At 37.2% G+C, this 24,904-nt stretch overlaps 1 long non-coding RNA gene across 1 annotated transcript; it reads left to right on the top strand.

Annotated features, from left to right (window-relative positions):
* Positions 1-15,254: 15,254 nt before the first annotated feature.
* On the top strand, positions 15,255-18,802 carry LOC140145865 (uncharacterized). Its single transcript, XR_011858141.1, has 4 exons — positions 15,255-15,402; positions 17,158-17,282; positions 17,918-18,077; positions 18,551-18,802. It is a non-coding gene; the product is annotated as an uncharacterized lncRNA (long non-coding RNA).
* Positions 18,803-24,904: the final 6,102 nt, after the last annotated feature.

Genomic DNA, 24,904 nt, shown 5'->3' with positions numbered 1-24,904 from the left:
TGCAACCATTCAACACCTCCGTTAGATGGTAAATCAGTATGGACTCCGGTCAGTCTCGATGGTAAAAAATAATTTGAGGAAAAAGGGAGATTCGTGGCTGAATGGACAATCGCCCGAAATCTGGACGGCCGAAAAAAAAAACCACCAAGATAATAATAACAACCGAACCCAAATAACGTGTGTATCAAACATTGTTGATGATGACCAGCTGTGCAGTCGGGATAACTGCAAGTCGATCATGATAACTTTTTTTTGATAACAACAGGGTATTGACGTCATAATGAGCCTCATTAAACAGCGCCGCCACTTTTTTCAATGGAATTTTACTGTGTAATTTACCAAAAAATACGGATATTTTTTCTTTATTTATTTTTTGTAATAAATGATGGTTCCAGGTTCCTGCAATTTGGACTATTATTGATTAAAGGGTTTATATTTTAGTGACAGTTAGGTTTGGTACGTTTTCCATTTGTAGTATCATTGCAATTTAACATTTTCTACGGTTATAGGGGTGCGGAAGACATTTCAACGCGGGAGTATGCCTTTATTTTGTTTCATAGGAATTCATTGGAAACAGTGACAGTCAGTCAACAGTAGCTAACCGATTACCAGTACCTGTAAAGACATCTTTTATCAAACTGATCCCCACTGCTTCGTCCAAAAAAGGCATCAGTATGCTGTTTCAGATCAAAGGCTCTTATGGTAAGTGATAAGATTAAAGAGAGGAAGAACAAAACTTTATTAGCAATGCACCGTTCTACTCCGTTTGTGGACAAGGGGCACACAACTTTTGTCGCATAAGGATTCATATGTACAGCCTGTCTCAAAAAAAATTGTGCACGTGAAAAGCGCCCTCTGTGGCAATTAGAAAATACCGTTGTGACATAATGCTTACATCAACGTCAAGGGCATAGTCTTAGCTCTCACATGCCGTTTAGTCTGTTCAATTTGCGTGTTTCAATCTCGAGATATGCTTACTTAACAACGAAAGGGTAAAATCACAATTGTGCCACTTTTACTAGGGAAGAGGGCTGTACAGAGTACATGTAAATCAATGATAGCATCAAGTTTATCAAGAGTTCCTTCGTGAAATCAAAAGAATGCATCAATTACACAACAATACAAAATTGTTTTTAGTGTTTTATCATGATAAAGGTATAATGATTCTCTTTTTCCACTTACGACAAATTAAACGATAAATAAATATTTCACATTCTGCTGTAAAATTAAATACATGTACGTGCATGTCAATGATTTTACCATGGTAAATACTGTTCTCTTTATCATTCAAGACATGTTAAAAGACAAACAAATATTGCACACTTATAGGTTCGTGAACTTTGACAAGTTCGTGAAATTTGACAAATTAATGAAATTAGACAAAATAATGCACGCACGCTGGTGTTGATGCGTCTAATGCACGAGCCCCGAAGGCAGGAGTGCATTAGACGCATCAACATCAGCTATCATTGATTTACATGTAGGCCTACAGCCCTATTCCCTAGTAAAAGTGGCACAATTGTGATTTTACCCTTTCGTTGTTAACTAAACATATCTCGAGATTAAAAAGAGCAAATTGAACAGAACAAACGGTATCTGAGAGCTAAGACTGTGCCCTTGACGTTGATGTAAGCATCATGTCACAACGGTATTTTCTAATTACCAAAGAGGGCGCTTTTGACTTGCACAATTTTTTTTGAGACAGGCTGTATACATTAAATGATTGTGGTATTTGGAATGCAACATGATGTACTATTTTTGTTCACCTGATATCCAAAAGTTGGACATTCTACGATCAGTTTTTTTTATTTGCGTTTTATTGGATCACACTGTAATCACAGATTTATGTGAGATCTTGACGTCCTAAAAATACGTAGATATAGACATGAAGCCATCGATATATTGTATAATAACGACTTATGGATGCCGTTAATTTTTAGCTTTATGGTTTCTCTTCAGATCTCCCCGTTGTGCGTATCCTCGTCGAAGGAGGTCCAAGCAGCATTGAACAGTCATGTAAGGCAGTTAAGAAAGGAATTCCTGTTGTGGTGGTTGCCAACTCGGGCAGGGCATCTGATGTGCTAGCATATGTCTTCCAGCAAGGCGTTGAACAAAAGTAAATTGAATTTATTACACTCCGTGTAGTATATTTTCCCAACTGTCTTTTGGGAAAAGAATGTATATCTTCAATACGAAAGGTCAAAATTTCCAAATGATGGTCGGCTTATCCTCCCAGCTAATTTCACTAACGTATCATTAGATTGATAAATTTTACTTCGAGGACTGTTAAATGTCAAAAATATAAATGTTTAATAATTTGCCATAAAAAATTGTATTATATCGCGAATTTAAAAAAAAATCAAAATAATTTGATACCAAAGGGACATTCCTCGTATTCAAAATGCAATTTGGTGTGCCTGATATGCTCTCAGGTCCCACAAAAATACTGTGAAACGAAAAATCATAGAAACATCATACGATTTTCACCAAAATAATGGTATTGTTCTTTTTCTTTACCTTACAAAGGAACGATGCAGACATTGAGAACAGATTAACAAAAATCATCGAAAAGGAAAAGATTACGGAAACCATGGAAATGATAAAGGACGCATTAAATCATCCTGATCTGTTACATATCTACGACGCACAGTCAAACAGAGAAATTGATCAGATGATTTTGCAAGTATTGATGAGAGGTATGTGACATCGTTAGTTTAACCAAAGTATTCTTGGTTTAACTCATGTAATGTTATCGCGGCATAAAATCTGAATTACCACAATTTAAAAATGTATGAATATTGAAATAGAAAGCCACTTAGATATACACCCCTAGATACTCAGCCTAATCATCGCTTGTCTTCAATGTCTTGAATGAAGCGATCCGCAGATGAGTCCGTCAATAAATTACCAAATAAGAAAGAAATCAGCTTTGACGTGATCAGTGCATAATAATTGGTATCAGAAACCTCACACAGTTTCTTGTTAGCGGGTATAATATGTAAAGGTAAAGTATCCCAAAAGTTATTGAACCCCTGGGCCTCAAGGGAAGAACAGATGATTAATTGTGTTTTCAACTGATTGAGTGTCCCAGGTTAAAGAAGAAATAAAACACAAAAACACAAAAACCCATGTTTTTTATCATAAAATTATTTCACTGTTATGATATCGAACTATTTATATAACTAATCCGGTAATTTATAAACCCTTTTACGAAAATATCCCCTTTTCACACGAGACACCACTAACAGTGTTATAAATACGCACTTGACCATCTCCGCGCTGCTAAAACAGCTTGTAGACAGGGATTCTGGAAGTGACCTTTGACACGCGGATGGTCTTCCTGTACATTTGAATGCAAAGGCAGTAAACGACGCAGATTATGCAGCAAATTTTTCTGTTTAACTTTGTGATATAATTCTAAACGGTTTCGTGGATAAACATTTTTTTCCGAAGGCAAATAATGTCAAAATGTTGTTTTTTATAATATATTACAAATTCGGAATCCCCATGTGTAATAATTTTGCTAACCAATTAATACTTAATCATGATATTTACCTAAACAGTTCCTATCCTTTTCTGTTTAGTGGTGAATATTATGAGAATTTGGTAATTCTTGCTGCTCTTATGTCGCGCCCTTGGGTCATGTGCATTTTGTAAATACGTATCTATCAATATAATCGAAGGTAGCTGACAAAGTTAAATATATAATTTGACTATTTTGCGTGCTGTTGTATAATAACTCTCAATAATTTCAACGCCTTTGTCAAATGGTAACATTATTAGGTGTCAATTTATTCTTTATTTTATTGTCTATTTGAAAAAGAAATGAAGACACTCGTTTAAACTAGACCACTTGATCAATTTGGCAAAACATGACATGTCAACCAACTTCATTTAAGAGATTTCTTTTGAACAAAACTATTTAAAACTATTGAGGATTTTACCTATCATGGTCGATAGGCATCATCAGAATAATTGTTCAACCTTACTTCCAGTTGGACGTGTCCCGACGGAAGAGGGTATATATAGACGGCAACATTGCCCGACCTGCATGGGTCATCTTGAATCATACACTCTCAAACAATATATAAAATAAAATCATTTCGAATATGGCAAGGGATCATTCGCAGCAGGGGTCCCCGGCAGACATCCATATCTTCATATGTTAGGTTATACCGTGAATGCTCCTTATACCCGCATGCAGCGCATGCAGGGTATCTTCCCATCCTGTGGTTTCTTATACCCGCATGCAATAGCATGCAGGGTATCTTCCCATCCTGTGGTTTCTTCTCCATCTCCTTCTCCTCCTTCTCCATCTCCTTCTCCTCCTATCAAACACATCATTCTGTCACGGCTAGCGCTAAAACTACAAGGGCCCCAGGACCCATATGTGGTACACTTATGGGCCCTACCCCCGTAGAAGTGCCTTTTGCCCATCTTGGCCCCAGAGGTCAAAGGTCACGGGCCCCAGGGGCCCAAATGTGAAAATACAAAGCACGCCATTTCTCATCAAATGAAGCAGCCTCAGGGCCCTGAGTTGGTACACTGATAGCCCTAGGGGTGCTCTATATTTACAAATATACAAGCGCCCCATATGTTATATATTATGGGCCCCAGGGGCCCAAATGTTAAAATATGGTGCAACAGATTGACAAGCCTAGCTCTAAGAGTACAAGATCACTAGGGCTCATATGTGGCATATGTATGGGCCCTAAGTTGTAGATGTGCCTTTTGCCCATTTTGGCCCCAGATGTACAATGCTGGGGGCCCCAGGGGCCAAATGTTAAAACAAAGGGCCGGCCGTTTCTCAGCAAATAAAGTAGCTACAGGGCTCAGATTTGGTACACAGATATGTCTTTAGTATTATATTGTCATATGTATTATATAACCTCCATATGTCATATAATATGGGCCCCAGGGCCCCAAACGCTAAAACATAGGGCCGGCAGTTACTCAGTAAATAAAGCAGCTACAATGTCCAGCTTGAGTCTACTGATAGCACTTGAGAATCATACTTCAACATATGTACATGAGCCCCATAAGTCATATATATTGGGCCCTTTCTCGTCAAATAAAGCAGCTTCAGGGCTCAGAGTTTGTACACAGATTGCACTTGAGAATTACATTGTTATGTACATATGAGCCCCATATGTCACATAATATGGGCCCCAGGGCCCAAACGCTAAAACATAGGGCCGGCCATTACTCAGTAAATAAAGCAGCTACCAAGCTTGAGTCTACTGAGAGCACCAGAGAATTATACTTCAATATATGTTCATGAGCCTCATAAGTCAAATACTATGGGCCCCAGGGTCCCAAATGTTAAAACAAAGGGCCAGTCGTTTCTCATTAAATTAAGCAGCTGCAGTGCTCAGAGTTTATACACAGATTGCACCTGATAATTATATTGTTACTAACACCCACCCCATACACGTAGGACTAAACAGATCCACAGAGAATAGCGTAATTATAATATAGATGACATCAACGCTAAGGCTGTTCCAGTTAAATTACATACCCATTGGCTGTTCCATATAATTTACATACTCCCTCTGAAATGACCCAAAAAAGGCTGTTCCGTTTAATTTACATACTCCCTCTGAAATGGCTGTTCCATTTAATTTACATACTCCCTCAGGAATAGTTTCCCCCTAATCATATTGCATAGCCTCACTGTGAGTAAGAGAGACTGACAACAGCAACCTATGGAGAGTAAGAGAGACGAATCCCCTGGGAGGGGACTTTTTACAATTTCTTTATTTTAAGTGCTACGACAGTGCAACCTACATTCAATTAAAGCTTGTGACTTGGATTTTCACTTTTTACACATTTTCTGCCCAATTGGGCGACTTTTTACAATTTCTCAGCAAAATAAAGACGGTAAGTTTGGGTACACCGATAACATGCGGGTATAGCCGTATTTGTGTACAAATACAAGTTGGTACAGTGATAGCCCTAGGGGTACTCTATATTTACAAATATACAAGAGCCCCATATGTTATATATTATGGGCCCCAGGGGCCCAAATGTTAAAATATTGTGCAACAGATTGACAAGCCTAGCTCTAAAAGTACAAGATCACTAGGGCTCATATGTGGCATATGTATGGTTCCTACGTTGTAGATGTGCCTTTTGCCCATTTTGGCCCCAGATGTACAAGGCTGGGGGTCCCAGGGGCCCAAATGTTAAAACAAAGGGCCGGCCGTTTCTCAGCAAATAAAGTAGCTACAGAGCTGAGATTTGGTACACAGATAGGTCTTCAGTATTATATTGTCATATATATGACCCCCATATGTCACATAATGGGGGCCCCAGGGCCCCAAACGCTAAAACATAGGGCTGGCCGTTACTCTGTAAGTAAAGCAGCTACAATGCCCAGCTTGAGTCTACTGATAGAACTAGAGAATTATACTTCAACATATGTACATGAGCCTCATAAGACAAATATTATGGGCCCCAGAGCCGCAAATGTTAAAACTAAGGCCCGACCGTTTCTCATCAAATAAAGCAGCTTTAGGGCTCTGAGTTAGTACACAGATTGCACCTGAAAATTACATTGTTATATGTACATGTGAGCCCCATATATTACATTATATGGGCCCCAGGGCCCCAAACGCTAAAACATAGGGCCGGCCGTTACTCAGTAAATAAAGCAGCTACAGTGCCCAGCTTGAGTCTACTGATAACACTAGAGAATTAAACTTCAACATATATCCATGGGCCTCATAAGTCAAATATTATGGGCCCCAGGGCCCCAAATGTTAAAACAAAGGTCCGGTCGTTTCTCATCATATAAAGCAGCTTCCGGGCTCATAGTTTGTACACAGTAGCACCTGAGAATTATATTGTTACTATTCACCCTCATACCCACCAACCCCACACACGTAGGACTAAACAGATATATCCGAATTATAATATAATAATTAGAAATACCAGGGTGAAGCGTTAAGGCTGTTCCAGTTAAGTTACATACCCATTGGCTGTTCCATTTAATTTACATACTCCCTCTGAAATGGCCCCAAAATAGGCTGTTCCGTTTAATTTACATACTCCCTCTGAAATGGCTGTTCCATTTAATTTACATACTCCCTCTGGAATAGTTTTCCCCTAATCATATTGCATAGCCTCACTGTGAATAAGAGAGACTGACAACAGCAATCTATGGGGAGACGACTCCCCTGGGAGGGACTTTTTACAATTTCTTTATTTTAAGTGCTACGAGAGTGCAACCTGCATTAAATTAAAGCTTGTGACTTGGACTTTCACTTTTTACACATTTTCCACCCAATTGGGCGACTTTTTACAATTTCTTTATTTTAAGTCCTCAGCAAAATAAGGACTGTAAGTTTGGGTACACCGATAACATGCGGGTATAGCCGTATTTGTGTACAAATATAAGGCCTTCTAGTTCTCCTCCTCCTTCATCAAACACATCATTCTGTCAAGGCTAGCGCTAAAACTACAAGGGCCCCAGGGCCCATATGTAGTAAACTTATGGGCCCTACCCCGTAGATGTGCCTTTTGCCCATCTCGGCCCCAGAGGTCAAAGGTCACGGGCCCCAGGGGCCCAAATGTACAAACACAAACCATACTGTTTCTCACCAGATGAAGCAGCCCCAGGGCCGTGAGTTGGTACACTGATAGCCCCAGGGGTACTCTATAAATACAAGTATACTTGAGCCCCATATGTTATATATTATGGGCCCCAGGGCCCCAAATGTTAAAAATAAGAGGCAACAGATTGACAAGGCTAGCTCTAAAGCTACAATGGCACTAGGGCTCATATGTGGCACATGTATAACCCCTAAATTTTAGATGTGCCTTTTGCCCATTTTGGCCCTAGATGTTCAAGGCTAGGGGCCCCAGAGGCCCAAATGTTAAAACAAAGGGCCGGCCGTTTCTCAGCAAATAAAGTAGCTACAGGGTACAGAGTTGGTACACTAATATGTCTTAAGCATTATATTGTTATATGTATATATGAGCCCCATGTGTCACACAACATGGGCCCCAGAACCCAAACGCTTAAAAAAAAATAGGGCCGGTCGTTACTCGGTAAATAAAGCAGCTACAATGCCCAGCTTGAGTCTACTGATAGAACTAAAGAATTATACTTAAACATATGTACATGAGCTTCATAAGTAAAAAATTATAGGCCCCAGGGCCCCACATGTTAAAACAAAGGGCCGGCCGTTGCTCATCAATTAAAGCAGCTTTAGGGCTCAGAATTTGTACACAGATTGCACCTGAGAATTACATTGTTATATGTACATATGAGCCTCACATATTACATAATATGGGCCCCAGGGCCCCAAACGCTAAAACATAGGGCCGGCCATTACTCAGTAAATAAAGCAGCTACAGCGCCCAGCTTGAGTCTACTGATAACACTAGAGAATTATATTTCAACATATGTACATGGGACTCATAAGTCAAATATTATGGGCCCCAGGACCCCAAATGTTAAAACAAAGGGCCGGCCGTTTCTCATCAAATAAAGCAGCTCCCGGTGTACACAGATAGCACCTGAGAATTATATTGTTACTAACATACACAAACCCACGCACCCCACACACGTAGGACTGAAAAGACAGATCCGTATTATAATATGATGGTAATTGTAAATACCAGCGTGAAGCTTTAAGGCTGTTCCAGTTAAATTACATACCCATTGGCTGTTCCATTTAATTTACATACTTCCTCTGAAATGGCCCCAGAATAGGCTGTTCCGTTTAATTTACATACTCCCTCTGAAATTGAAATGGCTGTTCCATTTAATTTACATACTCCTTCCGGAACAGTTTTCCCCTAATCATATTGCATAGCTTCACTGTGAATAAGAGAGACGGGCAACAGTCACCTATGGAGAGTAAGAGAGACGACTCCCATGGGAGGGGACTTTTTACAATTTCTTTATTTTAAGTGCTACGACAGTGCAACCTACATTCAATTAAACCTTGTGACTTGGACTTTCACTTTTTAGACATTTCTACCCAATTGGGCGACTTTTTACAATTTCTTTATTTTAAGTCCTCAGCAAATAAGGACTCTAAGTTTGGGTACACCGAAACATGCGGGTATAGCCGTATTTGTGTACAAATATATAGCCTTCTAGTTTTATTTGTAACTTTGTTCAGATATTGGTACCTCGTTCGTTTGATCAAAATGCTCTGGGTTGCCCGTCTACCAGCGCTCTCTTATACCGTTGAATAGGGTGAAAGTCTAGTTGTTCATTCTTTCATATATTTTTTAAAAACTCAGGGACTATTTTACTCATACTCTGACACCTCCATAATCTCAGTGGCTTTTATTTTTTCTCATTCTTAAAGCTCGTTGATAGCACGTCTTTCTTCCATAGCGATATTGGATTTAGGGGAGACTAGAACTACCCATGGCTCCAGCACCGCCCATTTCTGATCTAAGAAAACTTCATTGCCATTGTAACTAACTACAAGACAACAGATAGTCATATTTACAGTATCTGGCTGGGGTAACTTGCATAAATGAGGCTTGAAAACAAATTATATCCCTTCCCTGAGATATCACATGTCAATGTTATAACATTTCTTGAAAAGTGAAATTACTTTTAGTAGTCACGTGATATTTGAGGAACAACCAGCATGGACTAATGTATTTTTATCCAAAATCTACTTTCGTATTTTATTGCTAAAAGAGGTCACGTTTTCCCAAAGTCGTATCAAAACATTGAAATCACAATATACGTCAAGTCTGGTATCAAATTAATTGTCACAAAGTTTACAATAATTTTTATATAGTGGCAAGAAATTTGATTTACTGGATTTACAACCAAAAGCCTCGGTACAATAACATTTGGGACACTCTGTTGTAAAAGCTCTCGTTTCATGATCATACTTTCTATACAGCGAACAAGACAAATATTGGACTTCAAGTGACACTGGCACAAGCTTGGGATCGCATTGACATTGTGGATGAAATATTCGGACTATTTGGGGAAACAACCGACTGGGAGGTAGGATTTCAATCTCTGTATTACTGATGTTAAGGCGAATCTGATGGCAGGCGCCAAACTTGTATTTAATGGTAGCCATAAACAACTTCAGTGTATTTATACTTAAAGGAAATCTGTACCATAAACTAATCAATGGCTATATAGTTGCAGTAATAATAAAAACGACAAACAGTAAAAGTCCCAAGCTTATATACGTACAAATAAAGGAGAAATTCTTAATTCCTTACGACGGTCAACGGCATTTTGCAATTCATGGCGGCGGCCATATTGATACCGATGTATTTTTATTACGCTGTAACGGTACCCCGATATTGAAACCAGCGAAATCCGTGCCACCAGCACTCGCGCTCGTGAACTTTGGTGACACGAAGCGAATACTACCAAAGTTCAGATTCAACATTCGTTAAAAAAAACGCGACAATTTTTACCCATAAAACTACAGAAGGGCGCACACCACCAAATCACTCCGCGAGCGATGTAATGTGGATGAGTTCCGGTAAAATCGAAACCTTTTTGGAGGTACTTTGGGTCTTTCTGTGGACTTGTAAGGAAAAGGAGAAGCATGTTATAGCTTAAATAAAACATTGAGACCTATACATGAAGTTGGATCTCCCCAAAAGGTGCAAAAGACAATTTTTGAATAAAGTAGGCCCGCGGATTGAAAAATGGCCAGAAACGGGTTTTCAGGGTATAGAAGGGGTCGAAAATGGTCATGGTGCTGTTTAAGCGCCCATATCTCGAAAATTAATCACAAGACTACCCGTACATTGAAACATATATTAAATTTTCATCGATTTGCAATCGATTGGTAGTATTTTTATAGTCAATTTGTTGCCGAAAAGGCCTAAAATCGCGCACGGAAAAGGTGTGTTTTCACGTGTGTTTCAATGGGACGCTGTATTGGTGGTGTGCGCCCTTATATGCATATTGGCCGGAATTAGGAAAACAGGATAGATATGTGTAAAATTCCGATTTTATGGTCTGAATTAATTCTTAAGAAATCACTTAATGATTTTAAAGCTCTTTAAAGTGAAAGTATGATTTAATTTTCTTAATTCGGATTGTTAAAGTTCATGAAAGTGATGAAAAAGAGCTAAAAAGTTGACAAATTCGGTTTTTAGTGAGTTTTGATTAATTTAATATCATGTTTAAATTTGAGCACGTGTCCTTAAAACTAGTCAAATGTAAGTTGTTTTCGGGGGGGGGGGGGCAAAATGAAACTTAATATCAAAATACGAATGTGTAGAAAATGTATAAACTTACTTTTATTACGTTTAAAGAAATAAAAAATGCAAATATACCACTCAAAAGACGCTGATGCGAGTGACGTTTTTGAAGAAAATGGTCATCCCTGCTAGAATGGTCAAAATCACAAAAACTGTATATTTTCTGTATTGGACGCATGACTACAAAGGTCATTTTTCTAAATCTATATGTCCTAGAGTAATAAAACTTGAGGATTCAACTCAAAAGTTAAGAAAGTTTCTAAATCTATGAAAAAAAGAACCGATTTTGAAACTATGTCTTTTATAAGGCATATTGGCCGGAATTAGGCCTGCCATTTTCACGATAAACGCATCTGCAGAATCGCCGTGTGTAGCATAATGCTACGTCTGAAGGAACGGTGACGCGCGGGGTCGAGACACCGTGTGGTAGTAGGGGTGCGGAAGTTTTTACTACTTCCCCGCGTTCACGTAATTGCACAGGCGCGGGGAAGTAGTCGAAATACCGTACTCGGACGCTGGCGTTATTAACCAATAAGATGTCTAGATTACCTAATAAATATTTATGAGGTATAGTAATTCATGCTAACCTACGACCGCCTTTCCTCTAAATCCTCTTTGCAGCGCTACAAAAAGGATGAAAGAACGATTTCAAACCACTTTCATGACGCTTTGGTTAACAACCAATCAGGATTCGTCAAACTCTATCTCGACAAGGGAGTAGTTAACTTGGAAAGATTTCTAACATCAACTAAGCTTAGGAAATTGTACATTGAGGTAATGTTGCTGTTATACACACACAACGTTTTACAGAAAGGATTAAAATGTCGGGTTATATAAAGGGTATAAAAACGTTTTACTAACATTCATCAAACATTTTTGAAAACGTGATGCAAAACATTTTTAGAGAATATTTTGCAAACGTCCCAATAATACAACGAAGGCTGACGACAAATGAGCACAAATAACCATGACGTCATTGCTCTAGACAATCTCAGCGCGAGAATTTTGAATATAGTGTTGTAGCGTTGTAGCCGGCTGTTTTTATTCGTTTTTATGGTCAATATGAGCTTGTTTAAAATAAAACCGTGTGATTCGTGCTTCTCTTTTTCTAACATATAAGACATAATGTGGTGATTGCCGTACACTTCCTTTAAAGTGGCCTTATTAGTCTTTTTCGTTATCTGATTCAAGTATATTGTTATGTTCTGTTGTGACAAGATGTCTGAAGCTGGGCAAACTCTTCAAAATGGTAATGAATTGTTATGTAAAAAAATAAGTTATTACAATTTTTAACACGCTTTACTTTGCCGTGGTTTTTTTTTAGTCACCATGGACACTATGCGACAGGAACCAGGAGGTAAGCAAAAAGTAAAGAAATGCCACACAATAAAACCCATGAAACAGCAAAGCATGTACACAACACACTCTTAGATATGTGCAACTCCTAATATATAATCAACGATTATACATGTAACTTTCTTGACCTACTAAACTCTGAATCTGATATTAGAACAAACTACATGTACGTTTACCAAAAGTCCATACTATAACCACCTAAGAGTAACTTACCTTCCATGCATGTCCTATGTATTATTAAGGGGTGGGGCAATTTAAAAAGCCATCTCCGAAAGGCTTTTGATACGTTCATTAATTTCTCAAAAAGTAAAAATCGCAGTTTAACAAATAACGGTTAAAATGAAAGCCATTATTGGGGGAGGGGGGCTGGGGGCTAATTATTTGCAGGAGGCTCATGCTCTTTTTTACAGATCGCCTGGTATTGCATATTTAGTTTTCAGCGATTGCCTGAAAAAAGGTGATATGCTTTTGAAGAGCGTTTCCGCTTGGAATGTAGATAGTTATTGTGGATATTACTGTTCGCGATTTTAATTTATGCACTCTTTAGCCGACAATTCCTATGCATTTACACGCTAGAAATGTCGCTTGTATAAATACCGATATTTTTAACAGTATCGGGTTTTGAAACTAAAATTCTATCCACATTATTTCCCAAGACTTAGATGAAACCATAGATACCATATCAGACTGCAGGTGATGAACAGATTTTAAACTTGAATTAAAAGAACCAGCGAAGGCCCTCTCAAAATTTAGTTTTTTAATATACCGCTTTGTGATAAAAAGTTCAATTTTGGACTACTTTTGGACTGTTTTGTAACAAGGAAATGCTTTAATTACCTCAAACTTCTCACGTAATCTTGACTCAATGTCCGTTGCTGGTTGGTATTATTCCAATTAACCGATTTTAGTTATTTACTTACAATTGACCACAAGTTTACACACCGAATGGTGGACTATATTCCCAAAACTTCTAATGGCCGCAGTCTCGACTTATTTTAAGCTAGGTCGTAGATGTGTGACGTTAAATTCACCCTTTTTCTACTAACAATTCAAACCCACGAACCGTTTGGTAGTTTGCGACAGTCGAAGGGACAATGTGGCATTTATCTTCAAGTTGTCTTTTGCTTTTTGAAACTGATATATTGAAGAAAATCCTTATACCTGGTAATCACGATAACAGCAGAAATCTGACCACTTAACCACTTTGCAAATTGAAACCCGTACCTAGAGCTTACAAACCTTGGAGGCACTTACAGATAGTGAATCATATTATCAGTACTTACCTTGGATTCTAAACTCTGCAATCGCATGTGAATATCCAAAATATCACCATCGAAAAGCTCTTGCAAATATAAACAGTAATGTTGTTTACAATGATGCTAGTGACAGGTTCAATCCTAAACTTTCCATTGCGATTATTATCTAACTATTAGACAACTCCCAGCAAACGCAAAAACGTTTTAAATAAGTTATATTTTGGCTTTTGGTTTAGGTAAAAATGTTTTAATAACATTAAAATGTCGGGTTATATAAAGGTCATGATAACGTTTAAAACGTTTTGTATGAAAACACACTACAACAATATTTTTAAATGTTTTCAAAAAATGTTATTGTAAACTATTTTTGCAAACATTTTTGCCAAATATTTTGTCAATACTTAAATAACATTATGTTAAAAATATTTGAACCCAGCAAACACAGAAATGTTCTTAAAATGTTTTTTTTTCAAAACATTTTAATAACATTTAAATGTCGGGTTATATAAAGGTCATGAAAACGTTTTTAAAACGTTATTGCAAATATTTTGTCGCAAAATATTTTATCAACCCCAAAATAACATTCTGTTTAGAATGTTTTGTATCAAGTTTTCAAGAATGTTTTTGGAATGTAATCAAAACGTTTTTATACCCTTTATATAACCCGACATTTAAACGTTTTCTGACAACCTTTTATAACCTTTTGCAAATGATGTCGAAAACGTTTTGTGTTTGTGGGGACTACGTATAGCAGTCATTTCAAAGCAATTCCCTATGTGTTGAACATGCACGTTCAAAGCAGTGGCGCAATTTAGTATTGCGAAATGAAAGTGTTATGGCGGTATTTTCTTTTGATTAATCAATTATTTAAATATATCGCTCCGCGGTCTTTATCTCCCATCGATACTGACTGACGAGCTATCTGGGTAGTCAACAGCCAGCTTTTGAAGGAGACACACCGCAAGCGTACTCAATCCATAATCTAAAGCTAGTCAAGCCGGCTTGACCAACCTAAGTCTAGCCAAGCCATCCTGACTATCCCCCATAGACCATGGGATGTCTGTTCGTATCGTTCAAGCTTGCTCTCCAACCCTGGGCAGAGTACGAAAACCATTGACATATGTAGAAATAATTATCAAAATGTAAAAGTTTGTTGTTCCCGCATGAATTAATTACTGGTTTTGATGTAATTTGCCCAAAACTACCACTATTTATTCCAAATATTTGTGAACGAGCTTTGTGCTAAAGAACCAATCAGCTATCAGTTAACTGAGAGCTTTGACCAGGGAATTACAACTGACCAATCACGAGCTTCGTTATAGCTTTGTTATAGAGCTACACATAATACGGCAGCTACTTAATGCTTCAATGAAAATATGTGCGTCACTCAAAAAACATCGATAGCTGCGCTGTGTAAATTATAGATGACGTCATCGAAAAGCCATAACAACAGCTGATCGGCGTGTGCGAAAAACATCGACCCAGTTCACAAAGCACATATAATTTCACCCTGATTTCACCTTCTAAACAGTTCACCAGTACTATTTGGCTACAGAATTGTGTATTAAAACTATTGGTAAGTAAGAAAATTTTCATTTTATTAATATTAACTGAATTTAAAAGGGTTTATTTCAGTATTATCGTCAGTCATGTCAGTGGTGTTTTCATGGTGGTGGCGTGGGTGCAGTGCAAGTAAAGCTTACACGATCATAGTTCATACTCATGTTTGGTTGATTTGGATCAATAGTTCCACCAAATTGTATCGTATTATGACTGCCAACATTGTAAATAGTTACATGGAGGTAACGATCTTTTTGGGACTGACATGAATTCCACATAAAAGTGAAGTATTTTCTGTTATTAAACTTAAACTTAAAGTTGATCGTGTTCTGACAACATCAGTGCTCACAATGTCAACAATGACACACACTTTATCATACTCGTACTCGTAACAATGAATGTCAATGACAATTGACATACTGAGATGTAAATGGACATTCTGGGCAATTAGACTTGAATTGTAACAATTCTTGTTATTATCTTTGCGGTCATATCTTTGCTAAGCATGCAAGTATTAGTAAAATAAGCGACAACCAAGGACGATACGGTTTTGGTGTTGTACTCGCCAAATTGCTTGGTCTTGCATGGGAACTCTATCATTTTGCCGGCTTGTGGATGGCCACAGTCAAACAAATGAGATCATGTCTTCATGAAATATGAATGGTGTAGGGTAGTATATTTTGTGAAACTAGTAGCATGTGAAACATGTAGCATACAGTTACACAGTCACAGCACAGAGACTCTAAGAGTATACATTTGTTTTCTAGTTTTATACAAAGTGTACCGTACGCCGACGCGTCTGGGACTCCTCAAAATTTGGATGATCTAAATATCAGTTTACGTGTTGTGCATAATTCGTTCCGGTACATTTTAGGTACCAGGGGTACCAGTAATTAAAGCAATAACATTTCCATAAATATGTATTTTTATTATTTCACCTCAAAATTTTACTTTTTACATGTATGTTGACATTTACTATAGAAAAATTATCAAATTTGTGTACATCGTGGAACATACTCTTTACGTGGCTGTGCGTAGTAAGCACTTGTACGCAGATAACCTCGCTAGTGTGGACGCGTAGAGTAGTGTTGTACGCGCGTGTAGTTAGCATGATTAGTCGCGGAGTAACAAGCGTAGTTGAATGTTCCCCGATGTACACAAATTTAATATTTTTTCTATAGCCAATGGCCGACTTCCTTGCACTCTTTGCAGGGCAGGACACACATTTTTGACATGTTACCAATGAAGTTCTCTTATGATCCTAATTAAAGTGTGCATTAAAAAAACCAAAAAACAAGTAGGCCTAGACATAAAAAAATACCTGACCACAGACACTCTACAATGTAGTTCTGTGATGTGACCTACATTTGCGTGATTTTGAACTATCTTTAACATTCGGAAGGTCAGGAAAGGGTAATGTGATTTAAATCTGTCTGGTATATTATTTTTTGGTTGGTTTGAATACTTTTTTTAAAGAGCTGATGTTCTATATTTAGTCTGAGACAATTTTGTGTTTGACCCACTCCTCATGTAAAATCCCAACCTCAATTCCTGTCATTTCACCTTAAAAAAGTGTGGGACTATTACAAATCCCAGCAGAATTTTTTAAGGGGGGGGGGGGGTAACCTCTCCAGACAACAAAAAGTACTTGATACTTGTTCTCTAAGTCTAACCTTGTTATGTAAGAAAAAATTTGATGCTGGAGATGATATAACATTTTTTTTTCTTCATATTCATCTTTTTTTTTTATTAATTTTAATTTTCACATTAGGTGTTTATGACCAGTGGTAATGCAGACCAGAATTCTTCCAACTTACTTCACCCCTGAATGCAAGTTCATCTTCATGTAGAATAGGTTTTAAATCCAAGAGAAATTGCTATTGGACTCAAAGCTAGGTAAGTTTTTGTACAATGGCAATGATATATTGTTTTTCATTTGATTCGGGAATAATGTGATTTCTTCAAAAGTAAAATTGTTTTTTTTGGTTCTCATCTGGATGATTCACATGAGTCAGTGATGGAGGGAGTTTTTGTTTGTTTTTTTAATGCAAAATTGGCATTACGGTACTAGCAATTTTCTGGCTTTTTCAGCATGTTTAAGGAAATCGATGAGGGCATTATGAGGCACTTTTTTTAAAGATTGAAAAGGCCCCTAGAGTACAACAAAAGACACATAAAAGTATTACATATTGTATATTGAACCTATTCATCAGGACACAAGTTTTACTAAAGCATTAGAGCCAAAAAAATCTGAAATTAAAAAATTCATATATTTATCAAAATTGACCAATTCCAGAAAACTATTAGGGGTGCAAAAACCAAAACACCTTAAAGTCAGAGCAACACCGATGTGAGTGTAAGGTTACCCAATCATATAGGCATTGGTAGAAACATCCCAGGACTATAAAAAGAACTTACAATACAAACACACAAGTTTCTTTTTGAGATTTTGTAAACTGGATGTGTTCTTGTGAGGAAAGGCCTAAATAAACACATGTGATGATTTTGAAATTGTTTTTTGTCCTTTCCAGATGTCATGACCAACCCAAACTACATGTAGAATGGAGACTTCTCCATACCTACATGACACTGATACCCGTCACCCATACCAGTATCAAGATCAACAGCTGATGTATCAAAATGGCTTTTAGCTATTACCAGCAACTGCAATTGGATTTTCTGTCAAATCATGTAAGTTCCTGTTCAATATTGACGTCTCCTCAATTCAGTGAAAAAATATTTCAATGTACTAAAGGTCAACTTATATCACCATCAAGATTTTTTCTACAACATGCTCACCCATCTCTTTCATTATGCTGTAACAGAGAACTTTATTCGGTAATTGAGACTCAAAAAGTCATCAGGTCAGTGGTTGGGTTTCTGACCATGCTTGAAGACATTTTTCCCATCCCCCAATGTCAAAAAGAAATCTACGCCACTGTTATTTAACCCTGTGCAGTGTCATCATCCTGGCTGTAATCAATGCATTCAACACTAAATGGTAAAAGAGGCACAATGCAAACCAAAACAATCACACCCAATTAATTGATTGTAGGAGATGCTGCTCTCAACACTTTTAAGGAAATTTTTAATAAATAGCACTAATGATGTCTCATAACTTTAGAAACAAAAAGTTTGAAAGTTTGTAAACTCTTCTTCCACAGCTCCCAGTTCTTCTGCCCTGAGCTCTGCATTTGCCATGATGAAGGTGTGAAAGACGATGAAGTCAAAGCATTTACAGATACTACCTGGTACTCTTTCTTACGAAGTGTTGGCATTTGGAATAGTTTAGTAGGAGATCGTGCTGAACTTGTATTCTACTTTTGGACTCATCATAAGGAAAAAATAGTCCATTATTCACCTGAGGTTGTGGTTAACAACTGTTTATAAATGTATCAATAACACAGGTGTTTTTTTTAACAAAACACATTTAAAGGAGTATTTCGTGATCGTAGCATCCACTTTTCATGACATTTTTGGTTGATATCCATGAAATCGCAGTTGCTTACGATTTTGCGTTTGCGAGTTGCATGATTATGTGTATTACACTTCTCCATAGACAATGTGTTGTAATTTCATTCTGGTGTACCAGAACATAATTCAAATTTCACAATATTTTTGCTAAACGAATTAATCTGCACGAATTTTTTTGTATAAACATTATGTCGCCAGAGGTATCCAGTGGTATAAAAAATCTCAACTTTTTGTGAGAAACGTGGGGGATGATGCTGTGAATCACAAAATGCCCTTTCAACCAAAGGTTTTAATAACTTTTGGACAAGGTGTCCTCCTTAAGATGCAGAGGTCACATTTCTGGCATTTGAAATCAATTTATAATAATTAAATAGTGACCTCCATAGTTAATAGAATGGGCTTTGCATGTACTTTTTAAAAAGTGGTAATTTATTAACACAAAACCTGTTTATAACAAAATTACAAATAACATAAAACTCCTGATAATAGAAATGCTTTTCAAGTATGAAGCATAATTTTTATACATTATAATTAAAGACTTGATAATGCAGAATCGTCTTAACACAACTTAAATTTGAGGACCTGATAATTTTGTGTTAATGAGGTTCCCTGTACTTAAATAATTAATGTTGTACATGTATATATTTTTTCCAACTTGTGGTTTGCAGATGCAAATAAAATTTGATTTATTCACAACTGTAAACAAATTGGTTTTGATGTCTTATATTGGTGATATCTGATTCATTAATGGCCGAGTGATAAACTTCTTATGTAATTCCACAAGTTCTCTGTTCCATGTCAGAATGGACCACCTCTTAAAATTGTCATATTTTGTTGTCTTTTCCCACAGAAATGAACAAACAAAACGAGATTTTCCTGATTTTGATCTGATGTAATTGAAAATTTGACCCTTTTTGCCCATGACATAATGACGATGAAACTTAAAGAAACCACTATTAGTTAACTGTAGATGTAATTAACCCTTGATTTTCATTCATCTCATATCTAGAAAATCTTGTTTCTTGGGACCTGGGGCTTGAAGTTGAATTTCTTGATCTTCAGTAACTTGCATGCTTGGAATTTTACCTGGATAGAATGAAACAGGACAGTAATTAGAAAAAAAAAATTGATAATCAAGTCCATTACATAGCAGCACTAAATGCACATCTACAGACCAATAAGGCAAATGCATCAAATATACGTTATTTTGATTCCCAGTTTAATTTTGTGACACGATTACCTAAAATACACTGCTTTACTTCAGAGACAATAAATTTAGGTATTCAAATTCATTTTACCATCACAAACTTGAAAAAAAGGGATAAAAACACCAATTACACTGTGTTCATCAAGTGCGCGTTACTTTTCCCTTCATTAGTTTCGAAGCATTTCTTTTGAAATTCAATTATATGCTTCAATTGCAATGGCATAAGGGTACAATGTATGTATTACAACAAGAAAAGGTACATAAACTGTAAATATCTACATGGGACAACCCAGTGCTTTTTAAAAGAAATTCTTGTTTATCAACTTTAACTTTGGGCGCGAACTGCACGCTAACCAGTAATTTTTGAAAGTGGGAACAGATAAATTATTGATTAGACATATATTAGCTTCACTTTACGCTACATTTCATCTTCTGCCCGGAGTTGGACAACAAGAATCACTTTGCAGAGCAGTTAGCAGGTCTTGTCCCATGGTCTACCAGTATTTGTACTTAATACGAATATCCATATTTCAAACAAAATACTTACGAAATATCGGAACATCATTGGTAATGATTGAAAACTTTCTATAAAGAACATATTTAGACTTCATAGACTACATTTTCGCACAATGAAATATCCCATAATATTACACCATAATTATACGCAGCCTTTTTCGTTTTTGTGCAATTCGTTTATATTTTGCGCAAATTCACTAAAGCTGTTAATAAATTTTTCTATTAATTTCAATTTTATATATTTTTATTTGTCAATATTTCAAAGAACGTGTTTGGAATAGTATGTCAACAACTCTCGGCTTTGACGACGTTGAATTTTGACGGCCATCCATATTTTAACACGGGAAACAAGGACGTAGGTAAGTAAAAAAATTTGAGGTTTTATTAGTATTTAAACATAGTTTTCAGCGTTTCATCGGTCGACCGCGAATTTCGGTTTTTCGTGCTAAAAAGGAAGATGCACAGGGCAATAATTATCATTGCTTTATTTGTTCTTCCATTGTGATTTTAGTGTTTAACTTAACTAATTTAGTGTTAACTTGCTATAGAATTAACACAGCCGTACAAACAAATGAGAGACAAGATGTTAAGCAAATGCTGATCGTTAGTTTAATGGGAATGTGCTTAGATTTCCAGAAGACCAGTGTCCATGCAAGAGTTTTGCGCCTTTTAATATTACCTACGAAAGAAACCATCATGCGTCTGCGTGCTTAATTTCGTCACATCCAAAAATTAGGTCATCTTTGCAGGAGGCAGGTGCCATCACCTCTGTTTTTCCAATGTTGATGAGTACGCCAACTTCCTTAGCTGCCTTTAGGCCATCTTACTTTAATAGTTCGTCTTTAAGCCTCCGCGTGCATTAGTAAAATCGCCCGCTTTTTGCGAGTTATTCCCGCTGGATTGAGTAAATTTCAGTTTTTTCCGCTGTTTTTTTCAAATCAAATCCACTACACAAAAAATCTCGCGTTTGACATGGTCAGACGTCAAAATAGCCAAAATCTTAAATCTGCTACTGTTGATATGATGATCGATGAACAGCTGTTGTTGATCGCTGCTTGTCAACGGAGATGCATAACGATTTCTCCATCAACAGGTCTTCAAAGATGTGACTTAGAATTCACATCTTAGTCACATCTTCTCAGTGTTGTTACAATGTTTTGCAGAAGGTATTTGCTTAACAGCCAAATAATAAAATAATAATGCCAGGCCTTTTTGGAGGGCGGACTTCATTAATCGTTCTTGTCTGAGCAGTCCTGTGGCGGCGCTACGGGGGGGTGGCGTTTGCTTCCCCAAAATATTTTCTTGCCCCCCCCATCAGTTTGCCGCCCCCCCCCCCCCAATTACGTAAATTTTGCGGTAATTTTGTCGATTTTTGCCCCCCACACCGAAATTCACTTTGCTCCCCATGCCCTCACTGAAAAAAATCCTGGTGTCGCCACGTTCGTGCACCCCGTATTATACTAATTTTTACGGTATTTATAATGACCATTTAAAGATACTTCAGGAGATCCCTACACTCATCTGTTCATATTCGCCATATTGAATGACTTTCAAGAGATGGCGGAGTATATCTGGGAAGAAGGTCAGGAGCATATTGCATCAGCCTTGGTAGCTAGTAGGATCTACAAGAGTCGGGCGGATGGGTGCAAAGACATCAACAAGGAGAAACGGGATCGATTCAGAGAAACCGAAAAGTAACGTATTTGCAACCCATTATCTCAGTCTAAAAGGCCAATAGTGAACACTTTATAATATTGAGCACGTGCACTTTAGTGCACAGTAAAGTGAGGTATAGTGATAGCAACGTATGTTATTATGCAGTTTATTTCGTAGTAAACAAAAACGTAGTTTAATTATTTTGTTGGCACCATCGAATATAAACAGTTTTAAGTTCATGTTTGTGATGTTTGGAAGCTGGGACTTGATGGAGCGACCGGAAGTGGTGACAGGGAGGGTCCTCGGGTCCTCACCGCCGCTCGTCCCAAAACGGCGGCGCATGCAGATGTTGGTAGTATTATACAGCTTGATTATATGGTGTTAGACTATGTTTAATTACATATGCACTCAAGTGCTCAATATTAGCACTTTAAGACCACGTGTTGGGTGCTTTATATTAGCATATTAGCAGTAGATATGTACCACCCTGTTTACCCGAGCGCATGACTCCGCCACCCAACAAAAAAATCTAAAGGGAAAATTGGAACGGCAAAGAAAAGGGAAAAGGGGGAAAGAGAGTAAAAAGAGTAGGGAAAAAGAAAGAAGCATCCAAAAAATCCACCTTTTTTCACCCATTTTATACATTACCTTGAGGCCCAGTTTTTGGCCAAATTTAACGTAAATTAAAAAAAAAAAGACACAGTTGTTAACAATACCAAATTTACATCAAAAGGGGGACCTAACTATGAAACCCGAATTCCGGCACATCCCCGTATGGTCATTTACTAAAACCCGGACGAAAGTTTTACCAAAATCTAGACGAAAGTTGTCCAAAACCGAGTCGGTTGTCACACAAACCGCCGACCGTTAATGCTGGCCCGGGAATGCTGGTTACGCACAGGCTACAAGCTGTATCAAAATGATTGGTACCCATTAATTTTGATGGTTATTGAAAAGCCTGTTTCTGCTTGCGGATCCTACATTGCATTTTGATGTGGTAGTCATATCTATAATCACTGGAAACATGTATCCGAGCGTCCCCATATAATTATGCACGGACTTCTTAAAAGAGATTTATACAAAGTTATTCAAAAGGTCTCTTCCTGTTGTTTGTCTTATTATCTTTGTGAATCAATAGTCAGCAAGCGTTTTAATTAAAACTTTGTTATTCTGATTGAAGTGAACGCATCCTTTTGCAATTTGAAATACTGAAACTCTGTTTAAAGTTAAGGAGATCATCAAACTAGTCCTGCGGTACACCATTATTTTTAATAAAATGCTAGAGTGAACTAGTACGTTTGATCTCCTTAACTTTAAACAGAAATTTGACCTCCGTGAACGCCACGCAAATATTGCGGAGTCGGTGGTTCTCTTTTGATCTTCATGTCCGTTTATTAACAGTTAACAAATCCGTGAATAGAAAAACTGGATTTAATTTTTCCACTTAGCAAATTCCTTTGGTCAATGTAATATAGTTAAATTAGATTAAGTTTATTTTTAATTTTCAAGTTTGTTTAAAATATTCTGAAATTCCCGAATATTTTCAATTTTGTTTTGGTCACTTTATATGCATTAACATAGTGATTAATGTGTGTAAAAGGGGTTGATCCGATCTCGTCAAACAAAGTGTCCATATAACATCAATGGTTTTGACCCCATACCCGATCTGTGAAGTTTTGACATTAAAGTAACAACGTTAAGACAAATCAGTTGACCCAGTATTATATTGGGCTTACAATGTTAGGCTTTTATCACTACGACGAAAAGTAGTCCCATGGTAAGAGTGATATAGTTGACCTGTCTGGTCTATATAATACGTTGCGTGTTAAAGAAAGTAGACTAAGTATACGACTTGAATTAATAATTTGTGATGCTTCTGGCGAGGTGTCACAAGCAATGACAAGACAGTTCTCGAAATACAATATATTGGTATTAATCCGCCATGTTATATGGCCCGCCGATTACGAGCTGATCAAAGTTATAAAACGAATTGATTGGTTGTTTTTATTAAAGGAAATACGATGACCTGGCTCTTCAGGTTCTCAATGAATGCGAGAGTCATAGTGAGGACAGTGATATACCCAACATACTGCTTCGCAATCTGCCCAATTGGGGCGGAAAAACCTGTTTGGACCTTGCCGAAATATCTGACAATAAGAAATTTATAGCACACAGTGCTGTACAGACGCTACTGGACGATATATGGTGCCATGGGAGAGATGGATTGAAAGACAAAGAAACCAGAGATAACAGGTACATGTATGATCTGTAGACGTAAATTACCATAAAATAATCTCGTTTTGCATTATTATATTAAACAATGGTTTAGTTGAAGTGTTTTTGATGTCAAAACTGATTTTATAGTCGAGGAAAATTGCCATATAAGCGTCAACCCAGCAAACACAAAACGTTTTCGACATCATTCGCAAAAGGTTATAAAAGGTTGTCAGAAAACGTTTAAATGTCGGGTTATATAAAGGGTATATTAAGAGTATAAAACGTTTTCATAACCTTAAAAAACATTTTTGATAATCTACTGCTCAGCAAACAAAATGTTTTACAGAAAACGTTTAAATGTCGGGTTATATAAAGGGTATACAAACGTTTTTCCAAAAACATTCTTGAAAACTTGATACAAAACATTAAAACAGAATGTTATTTTGGG

Source organism: Amphiura filiformis, chromosome 2, assembly GCF_039555335.1.
Source record: "Amphiura filiformis chromosome 2, Afil_fr2py, whole genome shotgun sequence".
Lineage (NCBI taxonomy): Eukaryota > Metazoa > Echinodermata > Ophiuroidea > Amphilepidida > Amphiuridae > Amphiura > Amphiura filiformis.
This window is presented reverse-complemented; position numbering and strand designations above follow the sequence as displayed.